A 24506-nucleotide genomic window follows, 5' to 3' on the forward strand; every position below is an offset into this window, starting at 1 on the left:
TAAAAAAAAATCATTTCTGTGGATCTGTTAACAACAAATCAAAAGAGGCTAGCTTTCTAAAATCCCCTTCTAACTCTAACACTGATCCATGGATAAGTGAGGCAAAAGTTGGAGAAAGAGTTTAAGATTGGTAATTCAGAGGATCTGGTTTCTAACACAGCTTCAGCCACACATGTAACCTTGGCCTAGCCATTTTACCTATCCCTTAAAGTTATTTTCAAACTCTTATCTACATGATCTTATTAGGGAGAAAAAAGTTATTTTAATGACTTTTTTACATATTTATGCACATATACAAAATGTAATCAAATCCACTAAAATGCTCTTAGTTTTCAATATCTAAAGGACTTCAACAATTTCCTACAATCCACATTTACATGTCTCTAAAATTAAAAACATGTTTTAGGAGCCAATTTTTAAACTCTCAAAAAAAAAAAAAAAGAAAAAAAAAGTTCTCTTGCCTATCAATGAAATGCATTGTATAATCCTACTTACTTTTTTCAACAACTTTATAAAAAATGTTCACCTCATTGGCTGACAGCCCACAATTCTGTTTTTAATAAGTTATGTCTCTTAAGTCCTATATATACCTTTTCCTCTGTCAAAAGTGTTTGGATTTTTAAATTTTTTGGGGGGAGGAGGGAGAACAGGAGTTACCTCTAAATATTTAATATTCTCCAATGGTCATTCTGGTCTAAAACTATTTTAGTAAGTAGGAATGCCATAAAAATTTGGGGATTTTCACCAGAATACCAGCAATATCAAAGTGTAAAGCCAAACCACATTAATATTTTTATCTCTGAAAAATTAAGTCAATTTCATTGTAACTTTCTAAAATTAAAGCCTAAGATTGAATGAGTAGTGTTAATTTGTATTTGATGTGGTTTATTTAGACTAGTCACTTTATGTACACTGCTTTTTTTTGTATTAAAAGTAAAAAAAAAATTAAGATGGCATAGTAAAGCTTTTGCTTAAGTAAAATGAAAATCCTAAAGTCAACATTAAATTTTAAAATGCAATTTACCCTAAGACATAGAAAAACAGACATTATCTTAAAAAAGACTTTAGAGATTAAACAATTATCTACTCTCAAAACATACTAGTCTATCAACTAGTTTACAACCAGGACATCAATTCTTTAAACCTAGGTGTTACACAACATATATTTTTAGAACACAGCACCTGTCATAAGCATAGCTACAAAATCTTGGGTCAAAAATAACTACTGACAAAAAGAAAAATGGAAATCTCTCACACATGCTCTCAATGGTGCCAGTTACTCTTTCCTTCCCCAAATATAATAATAATAAAAAAAAAAGATCAAGAGTAGCATTTTAAATTATTTAAATTGAGAACAAATTCACTTAATATGGTACAGAAAATCTACACAATCAAAATAGTTTTAATTAGAACTGAACATTAATTTAAAAAAAGTTAATTTCCCCCTTAAGTTTACATTTAATTACATATAAAATTGCTTTTTATGAAACTTAGGTTTCACTTTTAAGTGCTACATTTTACTGGCTAGGTTATTCCTCCCCCCTCCCAGTTTTCTGTCTTTTAAGTAACTATTTTAAGGTTCAATTAACGCCGCCCCCCCATAGCATTCTACCACTCAGTACTTTGTTCAAAATGGCCCACCTATTCTTCAAAAAGTACAGAAATGGGGGCTTTGTGGTCAATGTCAAACACACTTCAATACCTCCAAAAAATAACAAAAAACCTAACATGTTCCTAACCACCAGTATTTTTAAGGTCCTCCTGCCTATAAAATGTGTTAGCAAAACCTTTAAGAAACAACATCCAATTGCCAGGTAAAATACGTTTTCTGGCTGATTTCTGCACTAGCTAATTAGGTTCCAGTTCTCCACAGTGGATTAATATTTTATCTGATCCAGTGCTATCCACTATAGGTTTTTTACACTTCAAAAGAACAAGCCAATAATGTACAACAATCCCCTATCCGACCCAGAAAGTCATAACCGTTGCTTAAAGATAAGTTCACAATAGGTCAAAGACAAGTCGCTACAAGGAGACAGCTACTTAGGTGTGTGGGAAGTAGCCAGCTTCATTCAGGAGAAACACACCCTCCCCTCCTTTCCTCTAGCCTCCCACCCAAAATTGACTGTGCTGCACTTCTAACTATAGAATTCAGTCAGGGGCACTCACCCCCGCCCTTACTCAGGAAAGGTATTTAGACCAAACGCGCCCTTAAGTTCACGGCCCTACTCTCCATATAATAAGGCATGTACTCGATCAGAAGTGGACCGTGGTAGAATGAAAAAAAAAAAAAAAAATAAACCATACCAAAAACAGAAAACAGCCTCTTTCTACACCCTTTCCCTCCCCACCTCGGGCACGCACACCCCCAAAACCGGGAGGGGGGGTAATCCAAGCTCATACTACAATGCCAGCCCCATTAAATTACTTTATTTTTTTTTGGTCTAAATGTGCCTGGGGCCATCTGGCCTAAAGTGGCCTCTACTTTAGAGGTTAGTATAAAGGTACTACCTTACGAATTTAACCAAAACACTCTACTTCCTTTCAAAGCCCTTAAACACACAGAGCCACACGCACGCACACGCGAGCCTCCGAGTTGGCTTGCAGAGAGAGCAGCGACACTGCAGCCCCTCCCTCCTCCCGATCCCAGCTCTCTCTACCAGGGGGCCACGTGATGCAGGCGGACGTTTCAATGCTGCTGCTGCTGCTGCTGCTGCTGCACTCAATATTTCTGGAAACTTCCACTCATAATAATTCACAGAGATGTTCCCCAAATCACCCCAACCAACGGGGGAAGCCCTCCAACTACCACTCGGGCCCCCCCTTACTACCACCGCCCTCCTTCCATAGTTTTCCCCCTCCCCGCACACGCTTATAGCCCAACAGCAGCAGCAGTTCGCCTCCCGCGGCCGTCTACCCCACCTCCCTCCCCTCCCACCACCCCAGTGGCAGAAGCCGATCCATTCAATTGCAGGCACCACACCACACCACACACTAACCCGCACAACGAGGCCCGTATCCCCACTCGGGGGCCTTTTCCACCGTCGCGCCGCGGACTGTCTCCCCCCCCCCTTCGATCCTCCCACTTTACCCCACCCAGGGATCTCTCCTTCCACCGCTCGTTCCAGCTCTAGCTCCCGAGCCCTCAGGATTGCACTCCTCCCACCCTCCCCCACGACCCCCCAAGATCGTTCATTACATGTTCCGACTTACCCAGAGATTGAACCAACTGCCTCGTCCTTCCTTGTGGGGGGGTCTGGGAGGGGATCAGGGAAGGTGGGGAAGGGGAAGGAGGGGAGACGAAGGTGGGTTTCACAGTTTGCCCACCTTAAAAAAAAGGAAATTAAAAAATAAGGGGAGAAAAAGGCAAAAAAAAAAAAACTCAATAACGTTTTACTCTTCCAATGACGCCTCCCTCCCTCACACGCGCCTCCCCCCAAAAAAATAACGATAACGAAGCGGATGAATCAACGATCCGGCTGGGATGAGGAAGGAGGGGCGGGGGAGGGGAGAAGGGGGAGTCAGGTCCCAGAGATTCAGCCCCAAGGGGACCCTCCGACCAGGCAGCAGCAGGAGCAGCAAGGGGGGGGGCGCAGCTGAAGTCCACACAGTCAGGGGGACGCTCAATGCTGCCAGGTGCAGTTCGACTTCCCCCCACCACAACGCGGTCCCCTCTCTCACTCGGCTCCGGCGGCTGGGCCCCCCCAACCCGGTTCCCCTAAACTTTCTCTCCTCCTCTTCCTCCTCCTTCTCCTCAGCGACTGGAGGCTTCCCCCTCCCCCTCCGGGTGTTTGCACGGACGGCAGCAGCAAAGACTGGAACAGGCGCCGCTGCCGGGGCTGTTGCTATTGCTGTGGCTGTGGCTGTGGCTGTGGCTGTGGCTGTTGCTGTTGCTGCTACTGCTGCTGCTGCTGATGCTGCTGCCGCCGCGCCGCTTCTCCCCCTCCTTCTAGTGCCACAAACTCGGAACCGGTTGAAACCGGTTCAGACTGGGAGATTCCATCTCGGTTGAGTTTTCAGCCCATGGCGCCGCGGAGCGTTTGGAACCTGGGCCTCCTCCCCCAGCCTGCCAGCTCATTGGTCAGAGCCGACCACCGCCGCGCAGTCAGATACACAGCCATTGGCTGGCGAATCCATCAGTCCCACCTAAAGCTTCCACACGAGCCCGCCGCTCAGGCCCCCGCCTCTTTCCAGCAGCGATTTGCCCGCAGAGTGGGGGAGGGGAGGTAGGATGGGTTGTGAGGGAGTCAGAGTTGGGGGGGGGAGGCAAGAGAGAGAGGAGTGGAGTGGGGAGGACAAGGAGAAGCTGCACGGGGATTGGTCAATGCTACTTGCCAGTCAAAAGTAGCCTTCCTCCCCCCACATCCCCTTTCGAGGCCTTCAGGCCCCGATTTTCCTCTCTATTCATTGGTTGGGCGCCTTTGGTGACGGAGAGGGTGGGGCACAGCTAGTGTGCTGGAGGAACCGCGAGTTTGATCTGGTAGCGCGCGGGCTGTGTTGGCTCCCTCTTTCCTCGGCCCCAGGTCAGCCCCGCCCTGCCCCCGCCCCGCCATCTCCCGCCCAACGTCTTGAGCCCGCCTTAGCCCGCCCGGCTGTGGGTCCCACCCTTTGCCTGTTCTGTGGGTGGGGGCTGTGGACTGGTATCCTGGAGAACTAATAGTTTTTAAATAGGGGAGAGATGGGCGGCAGCCGTGGGGGAGCTGTAGGAGCTGTCCTCCTTGGCCTCAGCTGGAGCCTTTGTGTCCGGACGTCTGAACATAAAGCGTTCCTCGGGAGCCAAACTCTTGGGAAACTTGGGCAGCGGACTTAACTTAGCTGGAGGATCCTGGGGCAGAACCTTCCCTGCACCTCGTGGACTGACCGATCGCTGGGGAGGGGCTGGGCGGGGTGCTTGGGAGGAGGGGACCCCGTATATTGGCGTGAACCGAGGCTGGGCTCCTTGTTGTACGCGCCAATCCCTGGGGTCACCTGCAGACTAGTCCGCGGGGGTGTAGTGTGAGGCTATAGATGCTGAAAGCTTCCTGCTTCTTTCCCCCCCTCTCCCCCGCGCGACTGAAGTTCCCTTTACCCCGTGACGCCTTTCACAGGAAAGCCACATCCACACACGTGGAATTCCACAGAGTTGGTCTTTCAAGTTCCTTTTAAAATAGTTTGGTAAATAAAGAAAAAGCACCCCACCCACTGAACTTTAAATTAAGCCCATTCTGCCACCCTGAGGTAGTGAGAAAAGCAAAATAAATTAAATTAGTGTGTCTATATATGTATGTTACACACGTGTGTATGTGTATATTTTCTGAAGAAAGTCTATTAGCCGGACAAATGGCTACGTAACTAGGTAAGGGGAAAGACCTCCGTCGTCACCCGCATTTTCACCATACTGGATGAATTCTAGACGGGGGATTTTAACTCATTGTCTGACATGATTATAGTAACAAATACAATATATCCAGAACATTTGAGGAATGGGGGAAAGGAACACGGACTTATTAATTGATTAATATGTACCAGATGCTTTATGAGTGTCTCCTGAGCTTAATTGAGTGATGTAGGAACTATTAACATCATTTTACTGTTGAGGAAACTGAGGCAAAAAGATTTATGTCCCTTGCCCAGGACCACACAGCTAGCATCTAAGGGGTATTTGAACTCAAACATTCCTGATTCCCTGCCCAAAGCCAGAAGGTGCCTCTATAAAAAGAATGGGTCTGTGACTGCCCTGGCACATGGACAACGCCTCCTCCAGGATACATCCTAAATCGGGGCTAGTGGTACCGGTACCTTCTGTGAAACTTGTAGTCATTCAGGATTGTCTAGGGAGCTGAGAGGACAAGCTCCTAGTCATGTTCCAGAGGAAGGACTTGAATCCATGTCGTTCCATCTTCAGGATGGCTTTTTAGCTACTAATCCATGCTGCCTGAACATCGGAAAAGTTGCAGAAAGGGTTTCAAATTGTTATGAATAAATATTCTTGCTTTTGTGTTGTTCCTTTATTTGTTTTATCTCTATATGTCACTTAATAGGAATTAACAGATCTATGTGATCATAATGATGAATCATTACAAACAAGACATTGGGTTCATCTGTAGTTCCCAGCACTACCTTAAAGCAAGCCCCTGAAGCTTCTTACAATGAAGAATTGTCAATTTTACAACCCCACAGAGCAATTAGACAAGAATGTCCGGTTCTAGCATTATAGTTTGATGAACTTCGCTAAGGTGAGCTGTTCAGTCTAACTTGAGATTGAACATATACTTGTTCAAAAGGCCTCCCAGTTGCAACCAATTTTCTTTATTATTCTGCTAATAAGCAAAATAGCAGCAGGAGGCAATGAAAGGATTTGGAATCAGAGGACAGGCTTGAATCTTGACTGTAACATTACCTGGGTCATCTGATAAGTAACTCAAGTTTTCTGGGCCTCAGTTTCTTCATTTGTAAAATGGATTTTACTAGTGGATCTCTGAGGTTCCTTCCAGCTCTACATTTATAATCTCAGTATCTTGAAGATTACTTTAAACATTGAATATTTCATTTAGAAAACTCAATGGTACGTACAGTGAATAGGAGAGAGCACTAGACTTGCAGTTCAAATTCAGTCTCATAAGTTTACTAGTGTGACCCTGAACAGGTCATTTAAAAGATATAAATAACAAAAACTTCCCAAAGCTGATTAGAGAAAAAAAATTAGATATTAATAGAAGCACTTTGCAAATCTTATACTACATAAATAACTACTATTATCATCCTTCTTATAAAAAAAAGTAGTGATTTCTATGGTCCTTTAGTTCATTTTACTTCATTTACCTTTTATAAGAAAAGAACTTTTTTTCTAATACTTTATTGCTCAAATGAGGAGGAAACCATGTGACTTAGTGGATAGAGCACTGGACCTACAGTCAGGAAGACCTGAGTTCAAATCCAGACTCAAATACTACTTGTGTGATCCAGGACAAGTCATAACTTCTGTTTGCTCTAATCTACTGAAGAAGAAAATGGCAGCCACTCCAATATCTTGTCCAAGAAAACCCCATGGACAGTACGGTACACAGGGTTACAAAGGGTTGGACATAAACTGAACAGAAAAAATTATATATATATATGTATACTGTGTGTGTAAAGAGACACATGTACAAATATACATCTGCGTAAGTATTGCATATGTGTGAAATTATATATAGATAATATCCCAAAGCTTGTCATCCCAAATAATGTGAGGAACAAGATACTCTTATGTCCTGAGCTTTATCAGGTGAGAGACAATCAATCAAAGGTGGAAACTAGGTAGGAATAAGTTCTTAAAAGTAATTTAGAAGTGAAATACTTGAGTCCTTAAATGAAAGCAGATGATGGTTCCTAGGAAATGTGATTAGCTAAAGAGAATCTCACCTTTGGTGGGTTTGGCTAAAACAGCAAGCAAAATTAGAATCTGGCATTCCAATAACTGACTAGCTTAATAGAGAGGGAATCACTTGGGGGCGGGGCAGGGAGAAATCTATGCCTTCTTCCTCCTTCCCTTGATCAGAGGAAAACTTTGTGACTTTGGAAAGGTCAGAAGATTTGGACAATTGTGTTAGTAGCAGCATTTCTAAAACAGTAGTGACCAATGGCAATGTCTGGATCAGGAACCAAGGACCAGTTAGAGAACACTGAAGAAATGCACCTACAGGAATCTACAAGGGCACCCACCCATATGTTTTAAAGGGAAACCTTTTGAGGACTTTATGAAAGGAGAAAAGGATTTCCAAAAATCATGAGTTGTGAGTTAACCTTTTGCCTCATATTCTTTAAGCTTGAGCCCACTTTCCCTAGAGAGTGTGTGTGTGTGTGTGTGTGTGTGTGTGTGTGTGTGTGTGTGTGTGTGCGCGCGCGCGCGCGCCCGTCTGGGGAGAAAAGGGAAGTTATTTCTGTCTAAATCTTCTCTGCTTAGTAAATACTTCTTTCTAAAAAAGCTAATTAAGAGGGCAATATCAGATGAGGGTTTGTGAAGGATACTACTAGAAAACTATCTCCCAACCCCTTAAAATTATTTCTAAAATACTGAAGGGAGAAATAGTTAAATGTTCTTTAGGGAACCAACTTGTTAGAGTAAGTAAGGGTTGGGGAAGTTAGCTATGCTAGCAGTATTTAAGGGAGAAAATGGGCATAAATCTCAGCATAAACTAAAATTTTCTTTGGAAAAGAATAGGAACAATTACAGATTTATCAACTTATGCTACCCATAAGCTGCTTTCCAGATCATTATTCCTTAAAGAGGGGAGTACCCCTTATTTATATTTGAAGGTTTGACTCCACCCCACCAAAAGCTAGTTATAGGAAAGGCTGTCACACTAGGGAATAACAAGTAAACCTATTTATTTAAGCAGAGCGCAAACAGAAATCAGATTGAAATATACCAGACAATACACAGAGTGAATTAGTTCTTCCAGAACTATCTCAGCTCAACAAGAGAAGCTTTGATCTCAGCTAAAAGGAAATTCCTCAATGTTTCTAGGGTAGTATGCTGGAAATTAGGGTCATGTTGAAGGAGCTAGCTTTCTTCTATATGCCTCTGAATCGCTCTGGATCTATTCCTGTAAACTTTCCGGAATTGTGTCCTTTTGAAGCAAAAAGGAAAGAAAAGATCTCTTTTTTCACAAGCTTTTACATAACTTTGTACTTCATGCAGGCATGTAGTATTAGTTATCAATCTCTCCACCAATGAGGAGAGTCTTATGCAAATTCTCTAAGCTTAAGATCTGGGTTTTATTCATATAGATACAGCAATACACATATACATATACATTTATATATTTGTTTGTTTTGTACATTTTATGAATATTAGCCCAGAGCAACTGCCAAGTATATATAAGTAAAAGAAAAATCTACCCATATGACTGGTAAGCAATACAAATATGCTTGACTTTATACATGTATGTTTTAGAAAACCTATATGTAAATAAAATTTTAGTAATTTGAATCATATTTTAAATGCATTCAGGATTTGTTTGCTTTTGAAATGAGGTCAATGGTAAAACTTCATAAATCAAAGAATCTGTTCAAATGTTAATAGTTATCCCTACTTTATTTGTTTTGTAAATCCAGAGTTACAATCCACTCTTTAGTTACACAAGCCAAAGTTAGGATGGTAGAAATAAATAAATCCAAAAGTAAGTTAAAACATTTTGTCAGGTATTAACTTTTAATGTTTTCCCTTATCAAATTTTTATAAGTTATTGATAAAAAGGAAGAACATCTGATTTGTTTTTACTTCCTCTAACTCTATCCCTTCTACCTTAACTTACTGACAAGCAACATATGGTAAACACACCCACACATATCCCCCACACAAATAAACAAACAGAAAAACTAGAAGTGATATTAAGATAAGAGATGAAAGAGAGCTAGATACACACAAACTGGGTAATCATCAGTGAATAATTCATTTGATTATAGAGTACTGTATACTGTAGTTTATTAAAAGTACCCTAGTGGCCAAAGAGTTAATGCATTTCCTAAGTGTGAACAATTTATTGACTCCTTATGGGGTAGATCAGGCCCCATGCCAAGTTTCTCTTTATATATTGATTGATAACTTGCTATTTTTACAACATAATGTTCGATTCCACAGCAACATAGCATTTTCTCAATGTTTTGTCTGCCATAAAGTTAAGTCAGATGTAATACAGAGAATAGATTGTGTGTCTAAATGTGTGTTTATACATACATATATGTATATACACACACACACACACACACAATATCAAAGGACTTCTGTTTCTTAAGGAGATTTCAAAATTATTGGAAATTTTGGAATTTTATAGAAATCTTTTTATGTATCTTTTCAAAATGTCTGTTATTAAGACCCTTTAAATTTACCCTAAGATAAATTCCTTTGTAACTGCTTCATGAAAGACTTCCCATGTTTCCTTTAAAACAGGTTTAGCTAGAGTATTTTGGGATACTTTAACTCCCTGATGAAATATGGAGGAAGAAAGTAGTGATGAGTGTGCTTTGCATAATTTTTGCTTAGACCAGAATTAAATTTATACAACCTGTGAAATAGGAATATAATATATTTCCTACAAAATGATAGTATTGTACTGCTGTGGAAAGAAATCGGGCTTTGTGTTTTTTGTTTGTTTGTTTGTTTGTTTTTTTGGTGTCCTGTGGGATAACCTTTTAGAGGGAAGGAGGAGAATAGTAATGACTTACTTGACAATACTGCCTAGGGGATTTTGCACAGTCAACTTTAAGGAAGTTGTTCCATTATAACTATATTCCTAGCATCCTCACAGAATTGAACAAAGTATTTGTATACGATTTTGAAATTACCTTCAAGAATAAATCCAACCAGAGGCTGATAATCATTTGTCAGAGAAGGCATTTCTCTTCAAATATAGATTGGACTAGCTAACCTCTAAACTTCCTTCCAAATAAATCATCGACTTAGGAGTCCATAAAATTATTTTTTCTTGATCCCATCTAAAAATAAACCAACCTTACTAGGAAGTTTTCCATATCATAAAAGTAATATGTAACAAGTGTTAGACTTAATTATAACAATATTTGTCATGGAAATAATTTTTTCTTTCTCTTTGAAGTTCTGATGTGACATTTTTGCTAAAAACAGTAAATTTTAAAAATTATTTTTTGAAGAGTAGTTCTGGTCATTTTCTACTAATTCTTTGTTGGATATATAGAGAATTGTTCCCATATGTCCAAAAAAAAATAATTGAAAAGTGATAATACTGATAAACAATGAAGAATTGATGGGGCTCTCTCTCTCTCTCGTGTGTGTGTGTGTGTGTGTTTGTGTGTGTGTCCATCTTTACTATATAATAGGAATTTAATTTTATATTTCTAGTTGTAGTAAAAATCTTTCTCATGATTCTTGCTGGAAAGTTCATTAAGAGAAGCAATGTTCTATAGTGACCATAGTGAAAGCAATGTTCTGTGATGTACTCAATAGAGTTCAGATGAGCATAAAGGTTCTTAATTTGATTTTAATAATAAGAATAGAGAAATATATGTATATATATATATAAAGTCTCATAATTGTAATGAAATAATGAAGTCTCACTTCTGCAAGTGCTTCCTTTCATCTTTTTCACTTGTAGGATAATATATGTATATATATATATATATAAAGTCTCATAATTGTAATGAAATAATGAAGTCTCACTTCTGCAAGTGCTTCCTTTCATCTTTTTCACTTGTAGGATAATTTGTCTACATCTTTTAAGGCTATGAAGATTTCATTAATTTGAACATAAAATAATAGCGAATATTTATATAGCATTTTTAGTTTTGCAAAGTACTCTGATTATTTTGTTTGAATTTCACAACAATTTTGTGAGGTAGGTGCTATATTACATATATATTCTCAACCTCATAAATTTACATATGAAAGATCTGAAACTGATAGAGGTTAAATGATTTGCCCAGGGTTACAAAGCTAGTAAATGTTTGAAACAAGTTTCCTCTAAGTACAGTTCTATATTCATTACACTATTAGCCAACTTAAAAGTAACATCTTCTGTAAAAGTTGGTATCTCTCCATTGATTAGATAAAGGGAATTCCAAGTACATAAATTTCTGAGTTTTTGGCAAGATGTTTAACAAAAGCCTTAACTAGGATGGGAAAGGGCTTCAAGATCACTTTTGTCTTTAAATCCAAGGACTTAGCCTAGTCCTTGCTGACACAAAGTAAGCATTTATTATATGTTTGTTGATAAATTATGGTCATGCATTACGTTAAGGGTCTAGACAAATTAGTCTGGAAAAACCTTAGGGATTAGGGCTAATATCTATGTTGAATGAATGAATGCCACAAAGATGTATCAGTGGGCAGATAACTATTAATACAAAATAACGTGTAATAGGTAGCTGTTTGTTTGTCACATGTAATAGAACAATTCTACACATAGACCAGGGCTGCAAACTTTTCATGACATTGGTAGATCAGTCAGTCATATATCAGATTCTTCTAGGATTATGAGACAGGCAATGGCTTGTCGCAATCATGACTCCTGCTCCTCTTGCTAGAGAAAGTCTGTAAAAACATTAGATTAGTAAAAACATGGTAATATTCAGAAGCATTAGCCACATGTATCAGAGTTCAGAATTCTAATAATTTCCCAGCTATAAACCAATGTTCTCTCCACCAAGGCAAAACTACTCTCCTGATGAGTTTTTTCAGCTCTATCAGTCTCTTGAGCAGTGGGACAGCCAACTCAAAGTGCAGTATTTTACCCTAAATCTCTCGCAATTCCTGAGAATAAGCTAGTTGAAGATTCACATCTTTAGTAAATGAGGAATAGTACACAAGTGTGTTGCCACACAGGAAGAGGGAGAAGTGGTTTTATGTTTTAATAGTTTTCAGTGATTCTCTTGGTAGATACTATATGGGTAAATAGGGCAGCAGGATTACTGAGTCCAGATTTCCAGGGCACTAAGTTCCTGGAAACTTCACTGTGCATTGGTCTGGTTTGTGCATCTATCATATTCTGGAAGTTCTAAAACTGAAAGGGGATACTGTTTTAATATCCTAAAGGCTAACCCTACTCAGAGCATTGAAGGTCATAATTTTAATGCCTAATTATTAAATTATTGTAGGAAGATACAGTATGTGCTATATGTGCTATAATCCTAGCCATCTTTTTTTTTTTTTTTCTATCCATGTGCTTATATTGAATATGATATTACATTCTAGAAGTCAACTAGTGGAATCTCAATCCACACAAAGGAAGTGTCATTAATTGTTCTTTCTGGGGCTTGCTTTGGCTGGGAAGTATATCTGCTTGCGCCCATGTTGCCTGTCTTTATAATTCTTTGGATAATATATAATTACTACAAATACAGGGGAGAGAAAAAGGATAAAATGTTTTCAAGGCTAGAGACTGGGGTTTGGGCAGAAAAAGGGAAAGTAATCCAGGTTGTACAGTTGCAAATAATGGAATAATAATTCTAAAAATAATGGATATCCATTTTTTTATGAACACTGGATTTGGAGTCGGAGCTTCTATTCACATTTTGTCTTGGTCATTTCATTTACATATTTCATTTCATATTTCAGTCCCAAATTCTCTACTTCATTTAGTCAATGCACATTTATTATATTCCTATCTTTTCAAAGGATTCTTATAAATACAGAGAGAAATGTGCATAAAATATGGCTCCTGTTCTCATGAAGCTTACAGTCTAAGAGGGTGAAAAAGCACAAACATGAATATAGTATTTTGTATAAAGCACATTAGATACTCTGTAATACTGTAAAACAAAGTGTTTTCAGAGTCCCACTTGAATTAGTCATACTACCCCTCGTTAAGGGTCAGTTCTCCCATGTGTAAAATGGGGATAAAAATATTTACATTCTCAATCTCATGAAGTTGTGTGGAGAACACTAAACTGCAAAGTATTATAAAATATGAATTCTAATTCTTATTGAAGCTTGCCAGCCAATTCCTACTTATTTTTTGATGTTTGGGTTTTATATTTGTTTGTTTTGCTCTTTCAAAAGTCCCAGGTTTAAGGCACCCTTAAAATAGATTCTACCTGTTTAAAAAAAATTCTCTTTTCTGACTTTTGAAGAAATGTGGAAGCTGACAAAGTAAATTGGTTTATAAAATATTGGTCAAATAAAATTTTAAAAAATAATCAAAATATTGACTGAATAATATTTTGGAAGACTAAGATACCAAAGTTATAAAAAAGCAAGGTAGAATATAATATTAGAATTAATTTTTTTCATGATTCATGAGTTAATGTATGGGGCATAGGGTCATTTATATGAAGGAGGTGGTACTTACCAGTTTGTGCCAGGTACATGAAATGAAATTTTTCACTGACTTATTTTGTAGCTCTTGTTTCTCAGGAGCAGCTTAAAAATTTATTTCAAGACTGGAAGAATTCCACTCTGAAATGAACAAATTAGCATCACAAATGCATTAGTAGAAAGACCTCAAAGGGTTCTTTTGTCCATCAGGCAGGATGGCATTTAAACCATTTCAAGACTGATTTGTACATAAATATTTATTGAGTACACCAGAATTAAAATGGAATTTCAGTAAAGAGGCACACAAACACAAGGAGGAGGTAGTTAAAGAAGTGAAAAATGACAGGGGAAAACACACTCAAACACATAAAAAAAGATACTAGAGGAGTGGGGGAGAGATTTGGAAGGAACAAAATTTTCTTTTGCCTCCAAGGACTTGAGCGGGAAGAAAGAAAAGAAGCCTAGGTCTGCTAAGGCAAAAAAAAAAAAAAAAAAAAATAGAAGGATCTTAAATTTTCATTTTCTAAAGTATTAAACCTGTTTATTTTGAAGTTCCTTCAAATTTTATCTCAGAAACTATTTGTCTTAGGGGGAGAAAAAGCTACCTTATCTTATCCTCCATGAAGTTTTCCAGAGAATTGCTAATGCCCCTTCTTACCCAGTGGACTATTGCAAATCATTATAGATGCTATAAATTTTCTCTAATAATTGATTCCAGCTTATTCAATATTTTTTAAAATGCCACAGTATTTTATATAAATTGTTGAATATCTTCTCTATCACAATTTTAAAGTTCCTAACTATATTGGCTTGTACCAGCTTTCTGAAAAGCCATGCTAAGTCAAGCAGCCTCCTAGATACAGGCACTTTTCCTTCCCTTTCCAGTATGTCCTTCATCCCCATCTGGAGATTTTTCTTTCTCTCTCACAAAAACATCCTAAGTCCTGGAATTAGTTTCCTGGAGGAGAATAGATGAGCTCTAAGGTTTCAGAATTGATGTTAGTAATGGAAGAAAGGAGGGTATTTCCAACCCTTGTCCCACTTTCTCATCCCCATCTTTTATACCAGAGCCCTCCACTCCTAGATTTCATAGAGCTCGTAGTCTGAGATACATAAATATGTATACTTTGATGCACAATATTACATGATAAAATTCCGAGCATAATTTGAAACTTTATTTTCTCTGAAATTTAGATTGAGTATTTTGTGTATTTAAAAACTATACTAGTACTTGTAGTCATCTTTCTTTACATACTAATATAAGTAGACTTTTAAAAAGATCAATGATTCTTCCAGTCTACCCAATCTGTTTTAAAGTTTTCTTCTAAGTTTTCAAAAAACAAACTCACTCTCTTGAGGTCCCAAGTTGGAACTCCAAATGCATTTTTCCATAGAAACATTGTGACACAGAATGCTTAGATTGTGTTGCATCATTCTACAATGATATCCTCCAGATTAAATAAGCTTTTGTTGGTTAGCCTGAGGACCTGACCAACATGTATAACATTGTTACGATGAAAAAATATGTTGCAAGTTACAAATAACCAACTTTAGGCAATTGTGGACTGCTGCATAAATATCTTTTTAGGTCTGTTAGTTGAATTTGCATGTCTTCAAGTTGTGTGGATAATACAATGATTTTGTGAACTTCTATTTTTGTTTCTGTGCTATATGCAATTTTATTTCTGCTATATGTCTGCTACTGGTTTCTTCCATAAATTTTTTTTGTGGTTTTATATTATAATCCCCATATCGTAGAGACATTGTTATTTCCCCAAAATCTTTAGTGTTCATATTTTTTTCTTTTAGCATTTTTTTATTCTAGCCCCACATTTTCTCTATAACAATACAGTTTTACTTAATTCAAACTTTTTGGAAAAACTTGTTCTTTATGAAGAAAAATGCTATTTACCTCTAGAGAGAGAACTGATTAAACACAGACTGAAGATTACTTTTTAAACTTTATTTTTAAAATTATATTTGTGTTTTCTTTTGCATCATGGCTAATAAAGAAAAAAAATAAAAACTTGGTCTTTTAAAGGCACATTTATTTGTTCAAGGATATCTTTCAGAATACCTTGGGTTTCTTTTCTTGTCATCATAATTCTGATATTTTAGGCCTCATGTGCTCTCTTGCATTTTTTTTTAATTGAATTGACATTCTTTTCCTTTGTTTATTTGAATTTTTTTTCTTATTTGTGCATTTTCAGCTACTTTCTCTCTTTCTTTGGAGGAGTTTGTAAGGAGAATCTAGTTCTTTTAACTTCTGTCATCTTTACTAAAAACCTTACTACCTGTTTAACTCTTTTTATGTTAACAACAAGATAAAAATTCTTCTAGTGAATATCTCATTCCAAAATTGTTTAAATAATGAGTAATATGATAAATATTATTTGCCAGGTTACAAGTCTTATTAAAAAGTCTTAGAGGAAGAAGGGCCCTTACATATAATTTAACTCCCTTATTTTATAGATAAAAAATTTGATGTCCAAATAGGGAAGGTGAATTTATAAGGTCATAAAGTTAGTGGCAGATCCAGAACTAAATAAAACTTGTACTTGTACTTCAGTATGCTATACCACAGAACTGGCTCATTAGAGATATATTTAAGGGGAAGTCCACACAAATCCACACATAATAGACTAAGACATATGCTTAATTGTTAATCCTTAACATTTTATAAGATTTTTGCTTCTTTAGAGTTCAGATTGAGTAACTTAAACAATTACAATTCAATCATTTTATTAAATCAACAGCACACATTTCAATCTGAGATTAGGCAAATAATGTTGACCTCACAGGTGGAAAATCTTCTCTTCTGCATAGCTTTTGGGGAACCAAAGATGGAACACATCCCAGAGTGGGCTGTACTGAACACATCCCAGAGTGGGCTGTACTTATACCTTTGGAGTATCGTTCTGCCATTTTTGATGGTGAAGTGTTTGGTTTCTCAGAGATCAATCCTCATATATTTAAAGGTAACCTGGAAATTCTTCCTTCAGTTACCTCCAGTCTGTTTTCAGTAATTTGATACCAGTTTCTCCAAAAACAAACATGCTATCCTGGGAACTATCTCTCAATCACATGAGAAGAATTGCTGCAGCACACACTGTCCATTGACACTGGAACCAACAGTTAGCTACAAGTCATTTTCTGCTTTTCAGGGCTTAGAAGATTGGAGAAGGCTTAATTGTATTTATTCAAAAAGACAGTATTTCTTAGATGATATGAAGACTCACATTTTAACTTTGTTTAAAAAAAGTGTTGCATTTTGAGTGTGATTTTAAATGCTCTGATTGGATTGGGGGCAGGGAAAGTAAAGACTCTTGGAACTAAGCACAGTTTAAGAGGTATGTAGCAGGTTAGAAATGCTTAAATCACATAGACTGGCAAAGAAATTCCATTCAATGGCTATATCTGATAGGGCGAGGGAAGGAGTCAGTAACAGAATTGTTGTTACCAAGGAAACCGTCTCTTCATTGGAAAGAGCACATCATGGGGTTTGATGAAAACTCAGGGAGCCTGTGGCCTGATTTTCTCTCTTTTTCTGGTTTGCCATGAATGGAAGTACAAGAGAGAGTGATAGGGCTAGCTGGACACTAAACCACAGAATAGAAGTGGCATTTGATAGCAGTTTCTCCTTGGAAGCTGGATAGAGGTAGAAGCAGCAAGTGAATTAGTGTCTTTTTCTCAGATGTACTGTGAACAGAGTAAAAGTATTTTCATGCTACCTTGGACCCTGAAGTAATCATAAGAAAGCTGAAGCTATCAAAATATAGGCAGATGTATCAAACCTCAGAGGAAATATGGGAGAGTCTAGGATTTTTTGATGATAGAAACATCCAAGTTGAAAGAAGTTAGGAATTTTCTTTAGTATAGAAGAGGGAAGCCATGACTTAGATAATAGTAATGGATAACTATTGATGTTAGAGTTTGTAAAAAGAGTTCATTTTAAAAAAATGTTCTATCAACATAAATCTTCTCTAAAAATGTTACCTATTTTGGTTATGAAATGAGAATGTATGTAAAGCACTTTTTTGGGACTCCCAACAGCTTTCTCTCTCTTTTGGACTCCTCTAAAAGAAAAGGATTTTCATTTTCCTTTCCAAACATTTGGGAGTATGGGTATTGACTTGCAGTGGGAGTTATCTCCTACAATTATACTACTTCTTGAAGGAAGGAATAAATTCTGTTATCACCCTAGAATTCCTAAACCCAAGCCAACATGTGAACCTTGAGTTTCTGTTCAGATAATGCCAAGTGATATAAAAGTAAAACCTTTCATCAGTCCTATAAATCTCTGTATAGTCTTTACTTCCTGGGAGAATATTATAAAGATGGTAAGTAAGATAAATTTCTGTATCTGTTTATGGACTTCTAGTAGTTCTTTTGGGTGCCTAATTTGCATTCTTTATCTTTTAATAAGCTCTTGTGAACAATTTGTGATAGGTTACTGATTCAAATTATAAATATTTGTTAAAGCACACTTGAGTCTCTTGTATTTAAAGCTTTTCTTTGATGCTGGAGGAAATAAATAGCTGTCTTTCATCTGACATCTACTATTTTATACATTGAGTAGCTTTTCTAGAAGGGACATCTGTCAATTCCTTTCAAAAAAGACCACCCCCCCCCCAATGAACTCTTGATCCATTCTCTCTCATCACCTGAAAGAAAAGCCTTTATCTAGACTATTTGATTATCCATACTTCTCTCATAGAATATATACATGCATAGAGAACTCCTGTTCTTTATCTTTAAAACTATTCTTCATGGAAAGGTATGAAAAAAATCAAAGATTTTGAACAAAGGTGTAAGCTTATCAAATGATCTAAGAATTCCACTGATATACTACCTTTGTACTTAAAAACTAGAAAACCCCAAACCTCAATCTTATAACTACACAAACAGAAAAGGTTGAGAGGAGCACATACAAATAAAATATTTTGCTAAGATATATATGTATTTTTTATCCTATATTAAGTATTTGAGATTAACCAGTTTTCTTTTTTATCAAACAAGATTCTGTTTTGGTGTTTGATGAAAAAAGGGATGAAAATAGAGTATTTCCAGAAGTGATTGTGATGTAGAAACAAAAGCCATCAATAAAATATTTTTAATAACAATGGCAAACATCATAACGTTTCTACTCAGTTGAACATTAAATTTCAATATATTTCTATGTTTTTTAATTAAAGGATGCATATATGTATGTATATACATATACATTCTTTTAAAAGCAAACTATAAACAGTTTGTATTTTATGATTTTGAATATGTTTTTATTTTTGTTGCTGTTTATTAGGTTTTTAGTTAAATTATTTTTTCAAAGTGAAGTTATGACAAATTCAGATACCCATAGCTCATTTCTTTATGTTGATTTATATAAAATTTTTACAAGTCTATAGGTCTATACAGCTTTTTATACACATTTCTGTCCTCAAATTATCCATACCACTGATATGCCAACAATGGGGAAAATAATAAGAAATGACTACATGGGAATCCATTTTCAACCTCATACCTCTAATTCTTTCATTATTGTGGGATTTCTATAGTTGAGCAGTAATAAGAATATTCCAGTTAGACTAGTCATCAAATCTCAGCCTCTAGTATCACTAATCCAATCCTTTCACTTAACAGATGAAGTAAACAACATACAAAATGGGGAAGTGATTTGTTCAAGGTCATAAAAGTCAGTAAGAAGTAGAGGGTTGCAGTAGATTATAGTAAGATTATAGAATATGTGGAGAAGAATAAAATATAAGATTAGAAAAGTAGGAAAGGCAAAGATTATGAAGGGTTTTAAATGTCCAACACAGGACTTCATATTTGATTCTAGAGGTAACAATGAGTCATTAGAGCTATCTCCATGCCAAGATAAAGAACTTAGTTGAATATCAAACATTATAAATCTTCAATAATAATAAAATTATAATTCTGAAATTATTGAAATTTATTATAGACTAAAGATAGCTATTATGTTGTTTTAAAAATGTTTAACAAATCCTTTCAAATAGTGAAAATTCAACTGCACCAGAACTAAGTGCTAGAACATAATGTATATTCAAATTCTATGATGATATAAATTCTGAATAAAGTAAAATTTTCCTTAACCATTTAGATAATTGTACTTCCTATTTTCCCTATAGGGAGCTGGTCTATTAGAAACACTCTCTATAACAAATTATTTTGAATGTTGTTTTTTTCTTTACTGTGAAATTTTTAAATCTCATTTTTAGGTCTAGATAAAAAGCGTGGGCCATTTAAAAAATATTTTAGTATTTTATGCATAGTCTAAAACTTGCTTCTGAGGAATCTTTGGCAATACTGAAAACAGTTTGTCTGGTATATCATTTTCAGCCTCATCAGTAATGCTACTACAGAGGATTTTCTGACCATATTGTGTTTATGCCAGAAAATAACACTTTTTCTTTTTCTCTAGAGAATACCTAAATAATACTTTACAATGAACTGACAGAGGGCATATGAGCACAGGATTGGCTACATTGAACCCATAGAGTGAAGCAACATAATGTCACTATAACAACTGGAAAACACCTGCAGCTGTTGAAATGACTGGTGGTATGCAATTAGAAACTGATTGGCACAGCCATAGCAAAAGTCACATGCTGTATCATGCATGAAACAGAATCAAAACAGGTGCACAGACTTCAAAAACTGAAAAAAATGATAATAATGTCAGGTTTGTCTTTGTGTGGATACTAAATAGAAGCTAAAGATCACAGATAATTTCATTTATTTGTATGACACAAGCTCTACGTGGAAACTGCATCTTTGTGAAGAGTTTCATTGTTAATAGCGGAAAGAATTCTGTACTTGGAATCAAGCATCTGTACTTGGATTATAGTTCTGATTCTTTCTGTCAGCATGACCTTGGTCACGTTATTTTACGTCTTTGGGTCACTGCTTCCTCACCTATTAAATGAAGGAATCATTTCTAAGCTCTCTTCTAAATCTAAGATTCTTCAATTCAGTGAAGGCCAATATTGTCCAAACCCAAGGAAAAGAAGAATAAGGTTGAAGAACAAGGGAATATGAAAAATTAAGAGGAGGTGAAGAGAAATGCATGCCAGGCACAAAGAAAGATGTTATATCTCTGTGGACTTTGTAATGGAGATTGCTGAATAAAGTCATGAGGACAGTAGAAAGTGCACAGCTATTTAGATGGGGGTGGAAAGAGAGAGAAATACTGATCTATTCAGATTTACCCCAGGCATTGATTTTTCCTCATGTCCACCAGTGGCTGTAAGATGAAATAAGGTAATTTGAAAAGTTGGTGAGATTTAAATTTTCAGCTTTATGTGCAAAGCTGTGGAGATGGGAGATGGTATGTTATATACTTGGGACAGCAGTAGTGTCAAATTCATAAAAATGAAAAGAAGGGAAGTATTGTTGGCTGGATATTAACTTAGGAAGCCATATATTAACATTATGTATGTTCTATTGTATTTTTATTTATTTTGTTAAATATTTCTCAATTACGTTTTAATCTGGTTCTGACTACATGTTTGGTACTTCTGGGGCACAATAGCAAGCTGGCAGATTTGGCTCAAACTTCAGAGTAGGAAAGCAATATGCAATAAAGCTGGCAAGCTTGACTGGAATCTTGTTTTGAAGGTCCTTAAATATCAAATAGAAGAGTTTGTTATCCTAAAGATAAGAGGGAACTTATTAAGCATGGGAATGATGAAAAGGAAGACAACATTGTTGATAATGATGATGGTACTAGTTAACATTTTTATAGCGCCATGTGCCCAGCACTATACTAAGGATTTGGCAGTCATTATCTCATGATTAATTTGGCAGCTATGTGAAAGATGGATTGGAAATGAGAAATTGGAGTTGGATCAAGTAAAAGGGTATTGTAATCATCCAGATCAGAGCTAATAAAAGGTTAGGAGGTGAAGAGAAAGTGACCACTAGCAACAGATAAGAAGGATGTTCTGGAGGTAGAATGAACAAGACTTGACAGATCATTAGTTGTGAAGGTTAGGGAAAGGGAAAAAGTATCAGTTGTTTTAAATTTAGGTGACTAGAAGGATGGTAGTTCCAATTTTCATATAATTTTTCCTTCAGGTCCGAGAAATTCAGCTTCAGATATTAACTAGTTATAGACCTTTGCAAAGTCAATTAATCTTTCAACCTCATTTTATTCATCTGTAAAAACAACAACAAAAAACCAAACAAATCTTACAGTGTTTCTGTGAGGATAAATTGAGATAACATGTAAAGCACTTTGTAAACCTTAAGACACAACGAGAATGCTAGCTAATGGCATATAATATAATATAATAATATATTTCTAGGCACAAAAGCCTTTTGGATATTTAAAAAATATTCTCTAAGATGTTATGAATATAATCAACCAAGTTATTCTTTCAAGGAAGAAGTAGTATTATCACATTTTATTTTGTTCATTTAAGCAGTTTTATATGTTTAATAATCACTATGCAGGTATGAAATCACAAAAGTGTTTTTGAAGACAGTCCAGGCTCAGATCTCATTAACTTGAGAGAAAAATTTAACAAATAAGTCCAATTTATTTTTAAAATTCACTGATGTTATATCACAACAATTTTTATATAGCCCTTTTTAATCCTTTATTTGTAAAAAAGAAAACAGTTAATCAAAACTAATTGGCATAGCCACCATGTTTAACAGTATCTACAACTTGTAGTTTCTAACTATCTATAGAGAAAATAGTGTTTCATCATCAGTACTCTTGGACCAAAACTATCCAATACAGTTAATTGGTTACCTTTCAATGTGATTTTTTTGTTATATATATATATATAGTTCACTTAGTTCTAGATATTTCACTTCCCAACAATTCATAGAAATCTTTCCAAATTTTTCTGAACTACTTATATTTAAAATTTGTCATAGCACAAATAAAATTTCTTATATATAACATTACATTCGTTTGTACACCACATTATATTTATCTATTCCTCTAAAAAATGGGTATAAGCTTTGTTTCCAGGTTTTTGCTACAAAAGAAACTGCTGCTTTTAATATTTTGGCTTACATGAAATTTTTCTGTTTTTGATCTCTGTGGGCTCTATACCTAAGAGTAGAATCACTGGACCAAAAAACATGAACAGCTGAGTGATTTTTCTTTCATAAAATGCCCAGTTTGTAAATATCTAGCATACCCTTTAATTATTTCCACTTTGATTAAAGGTCTTAAAACTTTTAGGTAATTTCCTTTTATTTTTCAATTTTTCTAGATAATTTGTCACCAGTGATAGATGCCATTTCTTCTAAATATTCTGAAATTTTGAAGGACTAATGATTTCATAAATGTGGGTACTGCTGATAGTAATTCGTCCATGACTTCTCATAATTTATGATTATTGCCCAAGTCTTCCTATAAACCTAGGACAATGACTTTACCCAAAATTCAGGGGAAGTTCTTTTAGTTTAGGATACTTATAGAGATACTAATGGAGAAAATGGGCACTCCATTAACTATTACTCTTGCCACATGACCACCTTATCTTTTTCATGTTATGAATAATTTTGATTCTTTATGTTATTTTGGGGGCATAATTCTTGGTTGATAATATGTTGGGGATTTTGCCCATGGTGCTCTCCTCCTTGCCTTTTGGGTATCCCTCAGCTTTAATTCTCCAAAGACTATAGTATTTTATGATAGATATACAATAGCATAAAAAAGTAATTAAAACTACGGAATTTTGTTTCAGGGAGTAGTTTGGAGTTTTAAAAAATTACAAAATGTAATTCTGCCTGTCCTTCACTGCCTATTAAATTTTGCACCTAGCTCATTATTCATACAAAGTGTCTGTCTTTGTCCTTGTATATATGTTCGGATAGACCAATGTTATGTTTTGTCCCTTCAACTGCACATCATAATCTAAACAAGGCTTTTTTCTCCTTATCCACTAGGGTTTTCTACTATGGATAGTTAAGTCAAACTCTTTTGAATCATTATTGATCTCACTTAAAAGATTCTATAATGGTTTCAAATCTTGATACAATGCCATCTATAAATAGGATTACCTACAGAATTATACATCTATAAGCAATCCCTCTTCCACTTGGATTTTGTACAGTACATCATGTAGCAAACAATTTTGATAAGTATATATCTCCATTTTCTGCCTTACTTGATATTAATAATAAGATTGTCAAGAAAAGTGACCTTTATTGTTACAACTTATAAGGAATATTAAGAACTTGATTTTTGAATGGGAGTCATCTTGTTGGAAGAGAACCTTTAAGACTCTTTCAAATCAAATGCATTTTAGGAGTAAAACCACTACCACAACAAGAATAACAGGATTCTTCTGCTGGAAGAATTCTGTAAATCTTCCATTCAGTTGTATAACTATAAAGATGTCTATTGTTGAAAATTACTATAGCTCAGATAGGACTCCTCATGGTCCTGTGGTTCAAGATCAGAATAAACTTGTAGAACATCTGGAAGTTAATAAGAGGAAGTTTCCTTTACCATACTATGGAAAGAATATTTAAGGATTCAATATTGATTCAATGGGGAACATGCTATATAGAATCCTGGCTAATTAGAATAAAGTATCGATACTGAGTGAGGAACTCCTAAGTCCTCATAGGGTGTTTTTTGTGATTATTCTACCTGCAAGCTACATCAATTATATGAGCCATTGCTCCCTAGATCAATTGAGTCATCAAGACAGTTTCAATACCTATTAAGGAAAAATTAATCTAGACTGAATGGATGTAAATACTGTTG

General features: G+C 36.1%; 1 protein-coding gene and 1 long non-coding RNA gene across 2 annotated transcripts in view; both read right to left on the bottom strand.

Moving 5' to 3' along the window:
• The window catches only part of XPO1 (exportin 1), a 47998-nt gene extending 43918 nt beyond the window's left edge, over nt 1-4080 (bottom strand). Inside the window, exon 1 of the mRNA XM_074287016.1 lies at nt 3214-4080. The gene's annotated coding sequence lies outside the window, so the exon portion shown is untranslated. The remainder of the gene's footprint in view (nt 1-3213) is intronic.
• A 4837-nt stretch (nt 4081-8917) lies between these two features.
• LOC141553250 (uncharacterized) overlaps nt 8918-24506 on the bottom strand; it is an 82797-nt gene continuing 67208 nt past the window's right edge. The window contains exons 2-3 of the long non-coding RNA XR_012485347.1: nt 13785-13891; nt 8918-12028 (exon numbers count right to left, since the gene is read on the bottom strand). This is a non-coding gene — a long non-coding RNA (uncharacterized LOC141553250). The remainder of the gene's footprint in view (nt 12029-13784; nt 13892-24506) is intronic.

Source organism: Sminthopsis crassicaudata, chromosome 2 (genome assembly GCF_048593235.1).
Source record: "Sminthopsis crassicaudata isolate SCR6 chromosome 2, ASM4859323v1, whole genome shotgun sequence".
Classification (NCBI taxonomy): domain Eukaryota; kingdom Metazoa; phylum Chordata; class Mammalia; order Dasyuromorphia; family Dasyuridae; genus Sminthopsis; species Sminthopsis crassicaudata.